Source organism: Scardinius erythrophthalmus, assembly GCF_964197995.2.
Source record: "Scardinius erythrophthalmus genome assembly, chromosome: 11".
Classification (NCBI taxonomy): domain Eukaryota; kingdom Metazoa; phylum Chordata; class Actinopteri; order Cypriniformes; family Leuciscidae; genus Scardinius; species Scardinius erythrophthalmus.
In genome coordinates this window covers 13,905,778-13,921,212 of record NC_138231.1, presented here as the reverse complement: position 1 = coordinate 13,921,212, position 15,435 = coordinate 13,905,778, and positions in this window count along the sequence as shown.

Genomic DNA, 15,435 nt, shown 5'->3' with positions numbered 1-15,435 from the left:
GATACCTAGCCCTACTTAACACTAAGAATTTGAATAATTGTAATGTGATGATCAGATGCATATATCTAAATCAGAGAATATCATAGGTTTGGGTGGTTTGCGGGTGGATTATTTATTTTTAACAGTGGATTCGGGTGACTCAAAGTGCACCAGATTAATGAACTTACCTTTAAAATGTACAAAATTTTCTTCCGGGGGAGCATGCCCCCAGACCCCCCTAGAGGTACCAAGTACACTTAACAGCATGACTGTTGTATGCTGTTAAGTGTTCGGACTCTGACTTTTATTTTATTTTGATTAAAAAAATGTGTGCATGCGCCAACACAAAAAGTCCCTCAGCTGTCCCCCCCAATGTGTGATTGGCAATTTCGCCCTTGATATAGAGACTGTGTCTGTTCCCAGAATTTGGAAATCCAAAAACCGTTTAAACCCATCTAAGGTTAAAAATTTAATTGATATTCAACAAATAAAAAACAGCTATAATACAGATGAGCAAATGCTAAAGCTTGGGTTGCTGAATATTCGATCGCTTACTTCAAAAGCAATCGTTGTTAATGATATGATTTCAGATAATAACCTAGATGTGCTGTGTTTGACAGAAACCTGGCTAAAACCAAACGATTACATTACTTTAAATGAGTCCACCCCACAAGATTACTGTTATAAACATGAGCCTCGTCTGAAACGCAAAGGGGGAGGAGTTGCTGTAATTTATAGTAATATTTTCAAAACCACTAAGAAATCAAGTTTTAAATATAATTATTTTGAAGTGTTAGTAATTAATGTAAAAATATATAGTATAAATGATAAATCACATTTGAGATTTGTGCTGGCTACTGTATACAGGCCACCAGGGCACCATAAAGATTTTATCAAAGAATTTGCGGACTTTCTATCAGAATTAATATTGACTGCAGATAAAGTACTAATTGTTGGTGATTTTAATATACACATTGATAATGAAAAAGATGCATTGGGTTTGGCATTTAAAGACATTGTAAACTCAATTGGAGTTAGACAACACGTGTCAGGACCTACTCATTGTCGTAATCATACTCTAGATCTAATATTATCACATGGAATAAATGTTGATGCCGTTAAAATTCTGCAGCAGAGCGATGACATCTCAGATCATTATCGAGTCTTGTGTAAACTCCATTTAGCCAAGGCTGCAAAGCCGACTATGTGTTTCAAATATGTTAGACCTATTACTTTTGCTACTAAAGATTGCTTTATTAATAATCTTCCTAATCAGTTTAATCATTTCAGCATCCCGGATAGCTTAGAAGAACTTGATATTGCAACAGAAACTTTTAACTCTCTCTTTTCCAGCACTTTAGACACAGTTGCTCCGTTGCGCTTAAAGAAGATTAAAGAAAATAGTCCAACGCCGTGGTACAACGAGCACACTCGGGCCCTTAAGAGAGCAGCCAGAAAAATGGAGCGCAACTGGAAGAAAACAAAATTAGAGGTATTCCGCATTTCATGGAAAGAGAGCTTGATTGCTTACAGAGAGGCCTTAAAAGTTGCTAGATCTGCTTATTTTTCAAACCTATTAGAAGAAAATAAACATAATCCTAGGTATTTATTTGAAACGGTGGCTAAACTAACGAAAAAGAAAGCTTCAAGCACCGAAGTTTCCAAGCAACACAGCAGTAATGACTTTATGAACTTCTTCACTTATAAGATTGATAATATCAGGGAGAAAATTATAACTATGCAACCGTCTACTACAGTATCGCATCAGGGAGTGCATTGTAGTCTCCCTGAGGAAAAATTTGATTCATTCGTTGCTATAGAAGAGGAAGAATTTACTAAACTCGTTAAATCATCTAAATCTACAACATGTATGTTAGACCCTATACCGACTAAGCTACTGAAAGAAATACTTCCAGATGTCATAGATCCTCTTCTTAATATCATTAATTCATCTTTGTCTCTAGGATACGTACCAAAAAAACTTTAAGCTGGCTATGATTAAACCGCTTGTTAAAAAAACGCAACTTGATCCTACAGAATTAGTCAATTACAGGCCAATCTCGAATCTACCTTATCTGTCAAAGATATTAGAAAAAGCAGTGTCTTCACAACTGTGTTCCTTTCTTGAAAGAAATAATATCTGCGAGGATTTCCAGTCCGGATTTAGACCGTACCATAGTACCGAGACAGCTCTCATCAGAGTCACAAATGATTTGCTCTTATCATCCGATCGTGGTTGTGTCTCTCTATTAGTGTTACTCGATCTTAGTGCTGCATTTGACACTATCGACCACAACATTCTTTTAAATAGACTCGAAAATTATGTTGGCATTAGTGGAATTGCACTAGCATGGTTTAAATCATACTTATCTGACCGTTATCTAGTGCTGGGCGGTTTGACCAAAAATCAACATCACGGTTTTTTTCTAAATTATACCGGTTTCACGGTTTTAACCGTTTTTTTTTTTTTTCCCAAGCATGATGGGTGTTAACCACATTTTCTACTGAGTGAGAGAGGAAATACTGCAGTAGATTTACTTATAATGCCCTATTTTATTGTCATGAGTGAATATTATAGAAAAAATCCACACTAATATTAATAATACAGGTTTGCAAGGCTGTTTACAAAGAGGTGCCAGCAGGACGCGCTTTAGGAGCGGCAGAAACAGTGGTTTCCCCGGTAACGGCTGTACACAAAGCACAAACTCTACACACACGAGACGCGCGGAACTCTCTGCGCACATAGCCTACTCATATGAGACGTGCGCGCGCACACAAACTGTCCACGCACATTCTCATATGAGACGCGAGCACACACACACACAAACTCGCGCACATACTCAATGAGACGCGAGCACACACACTCACAATACCCTAAAGATGTGGAAAAGTCGATCAAAAGTGTGGCTACATTTCTCCAGGCTCGATGCCAACAGCGCGCGATGTTCAATTTACTGAATGTACACTGCCGTTCAAAAATGTGTTGGTCAGAATGTTTTTTCAGTAAGGATGCATTAAAGTGATCAAAAATGACCTTAAAACATGTGTAATGTTACAAAAGATTTCTGTTTCAAATAAATGCTGTTCTTTTGAAATGTATATTCATCAAAGAATCATGAAAAAATGTATCATAGTTTCCAAAAACTGTTTTCATATTTCTGAAGGATCATGTGACACTGAAGTAATGATTTTGAAAATTCAGCTTTGACAACACAGGAAAAAATTACATTTTGAAATATATTCAAATAAGATTTTAAATTGTAATACTATTCCACAATATTACAAGTTTTACTGTATTTTTTTAACAAATTCAGCTTTGGTGAGCATGAGCTCTTTATAAAAAAATATTTTGTTCCTTATGTATATGTATAAGGAATATTTTGTTCCTTTGTGCTTTTTTTGTTCCTTTGTGCACTGACTAAAAGGAGCATGAGTCAAACTGAAAAAATAAAACCAAAGTTTTTCTGAGGTAATGTGTTATGTAATCTTGTTAAAATGGATTTAAAAAAAAAATTGCTATCGAAAAAAGTATCGTTCAGGAACCGGTATCGAAATCAAGGTATCGGTATCGGTATTGGTATGGAAATTTTTTGAACGATACCTAGCCCTACTTAACACTAAGAATTTGAATAATTGTAATGTGATGATCAGATGCATATATCTAAATCAGAGAATATCATAGGTTTGGGTGGTTTGCGGGTGGATTATTTATTTTTAACAGTGGATTCGGGTGACTCAAAGTGCACCAGATTAATGAACTTACCTTTAAAATGTACAAAATTTTCTTCCGGGGGAGCATGCCCCCAGACCCCCCTAGAGGTACCAAGTACACTTAACAGCATGACTGTTGTATGCTGTTAAGTGTTCGGACTCTGACTTTTATTTTATTTTGATTAAAAAAATGTGTGCATGCGCCAACACAAAAAGTCCCTCAGCTGTCCCCCCCAATGTGTGATTGGCAATTTCGCCCTTGATATAGAGACTGTGTCTGTTCCCAGAATTTGGAAATCCAAAAACCGTTTAAACCCATCTAAGGTTAAAAATTTAATTGATATTCAACAAATAAAAAACAGCTATAATACAGATGAGCAAATGCTAAAGCTTGGGTTGCTGAATATTCGATCGCTTACTTCAAAAGCAATCGTTGTTAATGATATGATTTCAGATAATAACCTAGATGTGCTGTGTTTGACAGAAACCTGGCTAAAACCAAACGATTACATTACTTTAAATGAGTCCACCCCACAAGATTACTGTTATAAACATGAGCCTCGTCTGAAACGCAAAGGGGGAGGAGTTGCTGTAATTTATAGTAATATTTTCAAAACCACTAAGAAATCAAGTTTTAAATATAATTATTTTGAAGTGTTAGTAATTAATGTAAAAATATATAGTATAAATGATAAATCACATTTGAGATTTGTGCTGGCTACTGTATACAGGCCACCAGGGCACCATAAAGATTTTATCAAAGAATTTGCGGACTTTCTATCAGAATTAATATTGACTGCAGATAAAGTACTAATTGTTGGTGATTTTAATATACACATTGATAATGAAAAAGATGCATTGGGTTTGGCATTTAAAGACATTGTAAACTCAATTGGAGTTAGACAACACGTGTCAGGACCTACTCATTGTCGTAATCATACTCTAGATCTAATATTATCACATGGAATAAATGTTGATGCCGTTAAAATTCTGCAGCAGAGCGATGACATCTCAGATCATTATCGAGTCTTGTGTAAACTCCATTTAGCCAAGGCTGCAAAGCCGACTATGTGTTTCAAATATGTTAGACCTATTACTTTTGCTACTAAAGATTGCTTTATTAATAATCTTCCTAATCAGTTTAATCATTTCAGCATCCCGGATAGCTTAGAAGAACTTGATATTGCAACAGAAACTTTTAACTCTCTCTTTTCCAGCACTTTAGACACAGTTGCTCCGTTGCGCTTAAAGAAGATTAAAGAAAATAGTCCAACGCCGTGGTACAACGAGCACACTCGGGCCCTTAAGAGAGCAGCCAGAAAAATGGAGCGCAACTGGAAGAAAACAAAATTAGAGGTATTCCGCATTTCATGGAAAGAGAGCTTGATTGCTTACAGAGAGGCCTTAAAAGTTGCTAGATCTGCTTATTTTTCAAACCTATTAGAAGAAAATAAACATAATCCTAGGTATTTATTTGAAACGGTGGCTAAACTAACGAAAAAGAAAGCTTCAAGCACCGAAGTTTCCAAGCAACACAGCAGTAATGACTTTATGAACTTCTTCACTTATAAGATTGATAATATCAGGGAGAAAATTATAACTATGCAACCGTCTACTACAGTATCGCATCAGGGAGTGCATTGTAGTCTCCCTGAGGAAAAATTTGATTCATTCGTTGCTATAGAAGAGGAAGAATTTACTAAACTCGTTAAATCATCTAAATCTACAACATGTATGTTAGACCCTATACCGACTAAGCTACTGAAAGAAATACTTCCAGATGTCATAGATCCTCTTCTTAATATCATTAATTCATCTTTGTCTCTAGGATACGTACCAAAAAAACTTTAAGCTGGCTATGATTAAACCGCTTGTTAAAAAAACGCAACTTGATCCTACAGAATTAGTCAATTACAGGCCAATCTCGAATCTACCTTATCTGTCAAAGATATTAGAAAAAGCAGTGTCTTCACAACTGTGTTCCTTTCTTGAAAGAAATAATATCTGCGAGGATTTCCAGTCCGGATTTAGACCGTACCATAGTACCGAGACAGCTCTCATCAGAGTCACAAATGATTTGCTCTTATCATCCGATCGTGGTTGTGTCTCTCTATTAGTGTTACTCGATCTTAGTGCTGCATTTGACACTATCGACCACAACATTCTTTTAAATAGACTCGAAAATTATGTTGGCATTAGTGGAATTGCACTAGCATGGTTTAAATCATACTTATCTGACCGTTATCTAGTGCTGGGCGGTTTGACCAAAAATCAACATCACGGTTTTTTTCTAAATTATACCGGTTTCACGGTTTTAACCGGTTTTTTTTTTTTTCCCAAGCATGATGGGTGTTAACCACATTTTCTACTGAGTGAGAGAGGAAATACTGCAGTAGATTTACTTATAATGCCCTATTTTATTGTCATGAGTGAATATTATAGAAAAAATCCACACTAATATTAATAATACAGGTTTGCAAGGCTGTTTACAAAGAGGTGCCAGCAGGACGCGCTTTAGGAGCGGCAGAAACAGTGGTTTCCCCGGTAACGGCTGTACACAAAGCAGCAACGCTCATAAACACTGCTTTATCAGGAAAGATAAAGAAAGATTCAATCGTAATAACAAAGAAACTTTTCTAAAGACCGTCAGATCAGTTCAGATACGTTAATACAGTATAAAAACACGCGCTCCGCGAGAAAAAAGACACTCTCACCCCCACACGTCTCGTGCCCATTCTAGTCAATGCTTGTGTTTCAGATCGAAGCTTCCCAGAAGCGGCTCTCCGCGCCGCTTCGCTAAATATAGGCGCCTAGTCTATTTTGACGCACCGCGTGGAGGACGGAATAAAACCTTGTCGCAGCTGTAATGCGCCGCAGACGTGTGTTGTAAATGAGGGGTGAGACTGTGTCGCGCAGCGCCGCGTTCCGATTAAAGCGACATACACCGGTATTGCGGTATATTAAAAATTCATATCGTAACAAAAATAAACACCGGTATTCGGTATGAACCGGTAAACCGCCCAGCACTACCGTTATCAGTTTGTAGCAGTAAATGAAGAGATGTCTCATCGATCACAAGTTCAGTATGGCGTACCACAAGGCTCAGTACTAGGACCGCTGCTGTTCACTCTGTACATGCTACCATTAGCAGATATCATTAGGAAGCATGGCATTAGCTTTCACTGTTATGCCGACGATACTCAGCTCTATATTTCTTCAAAACCTAACGAAACTTACCAATTCACAAAACTAACAGAATGCATAGCTGATATAAAAAATTGGATGACTCGTAATTTCCTACTTCTAAATTCTGACAAAAAACTCTCACCTAATAACCTAGAATACTGTCAAACACTTGATGGCTGCTCTGTTAAGTCTTCGTCGTCGGTTAGGAACCTGGGTGTGCTCTTTGATACCAATCTTTCATTTGAAAGTCACGTGTCTAGTATCTGTAAAACTGCATTTTTCCATCTTAAAAATATATCTAAATTACGCCATATGCTCTCAGTGACAAATGCGGAACAATTAGTTAATGCGTTCATGACCTCAAGGCTAGATTATTGTAATGCTCTACTGGGTGGTTACCCTGCACGCTTAATAAACAAACTACAGCTAGTCCAAAACGCAGCAGCTCCAGTTCTTACCAGAACCAGGAAGTATGACCATATTAGCCCGGTTCTGTCAAAACTGCACTGGCTCCATATTAAACATCGCATCAATTTTAAAATATTGCTGATCACTTATAAAGCACTAAATGGTTTAGCTCAGCAGTACTTGAGTGAGCTCTTAACGCATTATAGTCCTTCACGTCTATTGCGATCTCAAAATTCCGGCCAGTTGATAATACCTAGAATATCAAAATCAACTGCTGGTGGTAGATCCTTCTCCTATTTAGACCAAAACTTTGGAACAGTCTACCTAACATTGTCCGGGAAGCAGACACACTCTGTCAGTTCAAAGCAAGACTAAAGACACATCTCTTTGACCTAGCATTCACATAATACATTATAGACTTCAATAATTCAGTGTTAGGCTGCATAGATTAGGTCAGCTGGAACCGGGAACACTTCCCATAAATCCTGATGTACTCGTTACATCATAAGAAGAATGGCATCTACGCTAATTTTAGTGTCTTTTGTTTATCCCGAGGTTTTCCCGCAGCCTGCAGGATCCAGGCCGTATCCAGATCTGATGAAGGACCTGCGCCTGGACCCGATGACAACGCAGTGCTGAAGTGCCAACTAGTCTCTCCCTATGGAGGATCCCTTTACCACTCCACAGATAAAGCGTCGTCGGGAAACTCAATTCGCGTATCTACCCCGAATTGATAAAATAAAATAAAATTCTGTATCAAAAATTATAAGGAAACACCAGTACTTTGTTTAGGCTTGGTTTGTAGGGAATTACAAACCTGCGTACATATATTCAAACACACATAACTAAAGAACCAATTCTTAATGCGCATGTGAACGCCATCAGCGTTTCTCACAGGTTCGCGTTTAAAGTCTGTGTAGAGAGAATGGTGTCGTATTAGCGGCCCCTAATTTAATAACAAATGATTGTTGCGACGGAAGCGAATCAATCAAAACTAACTTTACCTGGAAAATAACTTTATTAGAGAACCGCTATAAAGCCAAAACAATCTCTGTTACCTTAAATTATACGTTTATCTCTGTAAAGCTGCTTTGAAACAATCTACATTGTTAAAAGCGCTATATAAATGAAGATGACTTGACTTGTTGCATTTTGGGCAACCTGGTTCGAATCCAGGCTTTTGGATTTTTCCTTATTCCTTAAAGGATTAGTTCACCTCAAAATGAAAATTTCCTGATAATTTACTCACTCCAATGCCATCCAAGATGTCCATGTCTTGCTTTCTTCAGTGGAAAAGAAATTAAGTTTTTTGAGGAAAACATTTCAGGATTTTTCTACACAAAACGGAGTTCAATGGCAACCAACACGCTGAAGTCCAAATCAATGCAGTTTCAAAGGGCTCTGATCCCAGTCGAGAAATAAGGGTCTTATCTGGCGAAACGAGCGGTCGTTTTCTAAAAATGTATATACTTTTTAACCACAATTGTTCGTCTTGTGCTGGTCTGCGACGCGCCACGTATTACGTCATCACGTTGGAAAGGTCACGAAAAAAAAAGAAGAAAATAATAATAATAAATTAAACCAAAAATGTCGGACGATTTTGAAGTTGGAAGAGAAAATAAGATGGAATTTTTCGCTCTTCCCTACCTTTTTGAACCGGAGTACACAGACAAATAACGAGAGGGGATTCAGCGAAAAATCGTCAGCTGGCAGCAGGAAGTAGCTGCCACTGGCAGCTGACGTCAATAACCGGAAGTCGGAGGTGGATGCCGCTTTTAGCCAGTTATTATCAATATAATTTTTTTGTACTTATTTAAATAAAATACTTCTATTAGTAATTATTTTATATTATTTGATGAAAAAAAGGTTTATCAAATATAAATCAAATAACGAAGATCATAGACATAGCCTGTACGTGTATAAATATAATATATGAATGAGTGTACATGTTTGTTAAATAATGAAATCTACACATACAGAAAGAATTGCCTGTAATCATATTTGTATATTTATTAAATATACATACCCATTTATTAAACTTAAATAATGAGAACAGGCAAAGGCAAAATTCCAAATAGGCCCTATCTTAATTAAATTATAAATATTGTAGCTAATGTAGCCTATTTAAAGGTTTTTCATTTAAAAAAAAAAGCAGCTGTAACTGTTGAAACAGGCTTTGTATTTGTTGTTCTGAAATCAGAATGATAGACCACAATCCTGAACTAGATGGTAAAGTTCGTAGACAAACTTTAAGTTGGCTTGAAAAAGCCTAGCCAGAAAGTTTGAAAAAGTTTTAAAATGTTCTAGTATGGTTTAACATGATTTACCATGTTTTATGGTTATCGCCGGCGCCACCATTGACCATTGGCCGCTGTCGCTTGACTTCCAGTTACATGTGATTGGCAGCTACTTCCTGCTGCCAGCTGCTGATTTTTTCGCTGAACCCCTACTGGAAATAACCATAGACAGTAAAAGAAATGGAAACAGCGACCCCATTGGATTCAACGGAGAAAAGTGAAGTAAATTAGAAGCTCTCACTTCCCGATGGCTAAGCGTACTGCGCAGACTCAAACTGAGCTTGACGACGTAGATGTGACCTGAGCAACCTGTCTGTCTTCTAGTAGCTGTGCCAATAAAAAACCTGAATCATTCCCTTCCAAAACTTGCAGAGACGGAGAGTGTGAGTATGAGGTGTACATGAGCTAGGAGCAGGAGAAACGTTTGCTAAGTATTCTGATTAATTATTTTGTCATTTTGCCTCCACGTCCCCCCGATTGCCCGTGAGCTTCTCCTCCTGTCCATTCGGTAATTTCTCTACTGTGCGACAGAGAGTCGCGTGGTTATGACGCAATCGTTAGCCTATTTTTACAAAAACTGCTTCTACGGGGCCATAACGTAAGATACAAGGTAATGGAGCCTTTTATACATTTTCGTGTTTCTTTAGAAATAAATAATGGACAAATGGAGTCTTTAAACGCCTCAGATGTAATGTTATTAGCTGTCAAAGTGACGCCAAAATGAATGGGAGTCAATGGAATGGTAACAGCAGGTGAGAGTCTGCTAATCAATGGCAGCCCCCGGTGAAGCTTAATTTTTTTCTGAAACATTACCCCCTTGGAAATAACTTTTCCAAAAAACTTACTTTCTTTTCCACTGAAGAAAGAAAGACATGGACATCTTGGATGGCATTGGGGTGAGTAAATTATCAGGAAATTTTCATTTTGAGGTGAACTAATCCTTTAAGCAGGTCCGCAGACAATGTACGCAGCTGGTTTCTTATCAGACTGAGCTGCCTCAGTTGGGAGAAACTCTTCAGGTCATCAGATGTTAATTAGCTTAAATTGCTGAAGCGGGTATGTTATGTAGTGACAATGGCATCTGCTTTTCAAATTAAGGAATCATGTGACGTCAAAACCCATCGTCAAATGTCCTTGCTGGTTAATAATTTCCCCAGAGGGACATTTGAGCCGTAAAGAGGACCCTGTTTTAAGAATCCCTTGTAAAACCCCCCTAGTTCAGCATGGACTTCCTGTGACTTTACAACCTCATGACCCACCCCCCCCCCCCACCACACACACACACACACACACACACACACACACACACACCCACACACACAAAACCTCCTTTGAGTACAATTTCATGTAGAAATATGGCTCTTGAGTGTATACCTTCCGATATGTATGTGTGTGATTAGCTTTGCTTTATAATAGAAGTGTGGGTTGCGAAGAGTAAAATCTTTAATTCTAAATGTTCACTGAAAGAAGTTACTCAATAGTGTCTTGTGGTAACCCTACCTCAGACCATAAAACTTTACGACCCAGGAAAGCAGACATTCCAGAACACACACTCTGGACTTTGAAACAGATATTCCCCCACTCAACAAGCCACTGAATGTTGATATGTATTCCTATGTTTCTCAAAGTGTCGTCACTTGCCATAACGGAAACACTGACAACTTTATTGTGGGTTTAATCAAACTTTATTTGTGTGTAATTATGCATATAAATGTAACGTTATGTTTCCCCAATCTTTACCTGTCATAATTGATATCTCTGTAATCCTCTCCATCTCACGGAGACGAATCTTGACTGCAAAGTACAATAATATGCATTTGTTCCAGGAAATATCATATTTCTAAGTATGAATCCTTTCCCTCATAAGACATATGGTAAAAGGGGGCGTGTTGTTCTTCACACAAAGAAGACTTCTTCCCGCTACAGATCAGAAGTTTTGATTCGCTCTGTCACAAAACAAGGCGTAAACAGATTGTCTGTTAAAGGAAGAGACCCCCACTTCTCTCTCTCTTCTCTCATCGATCCCGCTGATCCCACTTCCTCGCTTCTCCGGTCCCTGACCTCCTCCTCCTTCACGTGCAGCGCTGCTCCAGCTGGACAGGCCTTGCCTTGGCCTCTGGGACACATGGCCCGCATCATGTAAAAGCCTGCCGTCTTTGCAACCAAGACTTTAAACCTCTCCCATCCCGGGAGATGAATCTTATTTTCCGGTAATATTACATTCAGTGAGCCTTTTCAAACTTCCCGCGACACCAGAAGACGCAGTCGAAACAGGACATCGTCCGCGCTTTCCTGACTCTCAGCATCAACCAAACAGAAGACAAACTCGCAAGTATATTTATCTGATAAAAGCTGTTCCAGGTGTCTCGCGAACTTAGGTTTCTGTATGTAATAATTACTAATTTTCCCTTCTCTCTACTTCTCTTTCTTTCTTTCATTTCGTTTCATTCTGATCACTTATGTTATTGTTTGGTTATATGTTTGTTTGTTTATTGTTTGCATTTTTACGTACGTTTATATTCGTAGCTCATATAATCTCTAGTTTTTGCATTTATTAAAATTCATAAATACTTTTCACTGTCTCTGTGTTTGAAAAATCCACCTTATAAGTCAATGAATCTAAAAGATCTAAGCTACAAGCTCGATATTTGTAATGCTGAAGCTGAGGCGGTTGGATCCATTTGCAGAATTTATTGACACATGCAATGATACACAGGTAAGCAGACAGATAAAGAGACAGGCAAAAATCAAAGGGAATATCCAGTACTCGTAGTGAAACACAGGCTGAAGTCGGGGCAGGCAGATAAGGATCACAGAGTCCAAAGTCCAGGCAGAGATCAAAGGTCCAGAGAAACACAGAGAATAATACAGGGAAACGCTTGGTAATGTCCGCAATGCAAAACAAGACTTCGCAAGGGAACAATGGGAGAGACAGTCCAGATAAAGGGGAGATGATGGAGAACAGGTGGTGGTGATGAGGATAATCAGGGAAACCAGGCAGGGCTGGAGAGTGATAATGGCAAGAGGGAGAGATGGGAAGTGCAGTTCTAATACTCCGGTGAGAGGGAGCGGATGAGACCAGAGGGGGGCGTAGCTGAGCGCTCCGTGACAGAGCCCCCCCCCTGCGAGCGGCTCCGGAAGCGAGGGCCTGGCCGACGACGGGGTCTTCCACGGGGTCTTGGTGCGGGTCGATCTGGGTGGTCACGATGGAACGTAGAGAGCAATGAGGGATCTAAGATATCCTGAGATCTGAACCAGGACCGTTCCTCAGGGCCGTATCCTTCCCAGTCAATGAGATACTGTAATACCCCGCCGCGGCGTCTGGAATCCAGGACCCCTCGTACCCGGTACGCCTCTGCGCCGCCAACCTCAATGGGGGGAGCCTGCGCGGGAGCGATCTCCTCCTGGTCCACCTCTCTCCTGGGAGCCGTAGCGGGTCTGAAAAGAGACACATGGAAAGTAGGTGAGATACGGTAATGGGCTGGAAGTGCCAAACGAAAAGAGACTGGGGTGATTTGACGGAGAATCTTGAATGGACCGATGAAACGAGGGGAGAGTTTTTTGCAAGGGAGCCTAAGACGGAAGTCCCGGGTGGAGAGCCACACCCACTGGCCAGGTCTGTATTGAGGTCCACCGCGCCTTCTCCGATCTGCATGCCGCTGAAAGTGATGGATGGCACGCTGAAATGGACGTGGGCAGAGTCCCAGGTAGCCTCACTGCGCCGTAACCACGTGTCCACAGCAGGGAGATCAGTGGGTTCTCTAGCCCACGGGAAAAGGGGAGGTTGGAATCCTAAAACACATTGAAACGGTGTTAGACCAGTGGCTGGTTTTAACAGTGAATTCTGAGCGTACTCTGCCCAGACCAGGAAGCGGCTCCAGTCGTGTTGGTTCTGGTGACAGTAAGTGCGTAGAAAACGGATGAGGTCCTGATTGAGGCATTCTACCTGACCGTTGGCCTGTGGATGGTAACCTGAGGTGAGGCTCACATTGATATGTAACTTAGAGCAAAGTTCCCTCCAGACTCGAGATGTGAACTGAGGTCCACGGTCAGTAACGATGTCCTCGGGAAGTCCGAAAAGGCGGAACACGTGGTTCAAGAGAGCTTCAGCAGTTTGCAGAGCTGTGGGCAACCCAGCCAGAGGGATGAAACGGCAGGATTTGGAGAACCGGTCGACCACTGAGAGAATGGTGGTGAAACCCTGGGATGGTGGCAGATCAGTGACGAAATCCACTGCGATATGGGACCAGGGACGCTGAGGAACGGGCAGAGGTTGTAGTAGACCGGCAGGCTTCAGGTGAGATGACTTGACTGTGTTGCAGATGACACATTGGTGGATGAAAGTGATGATGTCAGATTTCAGAGACGGCCACCAGAAGCGGTTGGAGACTAGTTGGTAGGTAGCAGAGATACCAGGATGTCCAGCGCTGGGGGTGCAGTGAACCCATTGAAGAACACGGTTACGGAGTTCGAGAGGGACAAAGAGGCGGTCCGCAGGGCATTCAGGTGGAGCAGGGTGTTCTTGGTGTGAAGCAGTGACCTCAGTGATTATGTCCCACTGCACGGGTGCTACAATAATCGTATGGGGAAGAATGGACTCTGGCTTGGAGGGCTCATTAGGACTATCAAACTGACGGGACAGAGCGTCAGCCTTCCCGTTCATAGATCCCGGTCTGTAAGTGATCTTGAAGTTAAATCTGGAGAAAAATAGAGACCAGCGAGCTTGGCGAGCGTTCAAACGCTTGGCGGATCTGATGTACTCCAGATTTTTATGATCTGTGAGGACAGTGAAGGGCTGACGCGCGCCCTCCAACCAGTGTCTCCACTCTTCAAAGGCTGCCTTCATGGCCAGGAGCTCACGGTCGCCCACATCATAATTACGTTCAGCCGAATTGAGTTTACGGGAATGGAATGCACAGGGGAACATCTTTGCCGGACTGCCGTGGCGTTGAGAGAGAATCGCACCCACTCCTGTGCTTGAAGCATCCACCTTAACGATAAACTCCCTCTCAGGATCGGGGTGATGAAGGATGGGCGCGGTGGTAAACCGCTCCTTCAACCGTTCAAAAGCCGAGGTGCACTCAGGAGACCATCTGAACCGCTCCCCCCCCCCCCCCCCCCCCGGAGAAGGGATGTGAGAGGGGCCACGATAATACTGAAATTCCGTATAAATCTGCGGTAGAAGTTCGCAAACCCCAAAAAGCGCTGTAACTCCTTTACTGATGAAGGTTGAGGCCAGTCAATCACCGCTCTGACCTTGCTGTCATCCATAAAAACCCCCTCTGCGCTGATAATGTAGCCCAGGAAAGCGATTCGGGTCTGATGAAACTCGCACTTCTGGATCTTGGCATATAGCTGGTTTTCGATTAAGCGCTGGAGAACAGCTCGAACATCCCTGACGTGCGCCTCGAGGGTTTCAGAATAAATCAAGATGTCATCGATATAGACTATGACTGCTCGATTGAGCATGTCTCGGAAAATCTCATTGACGAAAGCCTGGAACACGGAGGGACTATTGGACAGTCCGAAAGGCATTACCCGATACTCATAGTGGCCGGAAGTCGTGGAAAAGGCCGTCTTCCACTCGTCACCTTGGCGTATACGGATGAGGTTGTAAGCATTCCGTAAGTCCAGCTTAGTGAAATATCGGGCCGTGCGGAGCATTTCCAGAGCAGCAGGGACTAATGGCAAAGGGTATCGATACTTGACAGTCACTTCATTTAGACCTCGAAAATCAATGCATGGCCGGAGACCACCGTCCTTCTTCTTAACGAAAAAGAATCCAGCAGAAGCCGGGGAGGTAGAGGTGGTGATGAACCCCTTGGCGAGCTGTTCGTCGATGTATGCCTTCATG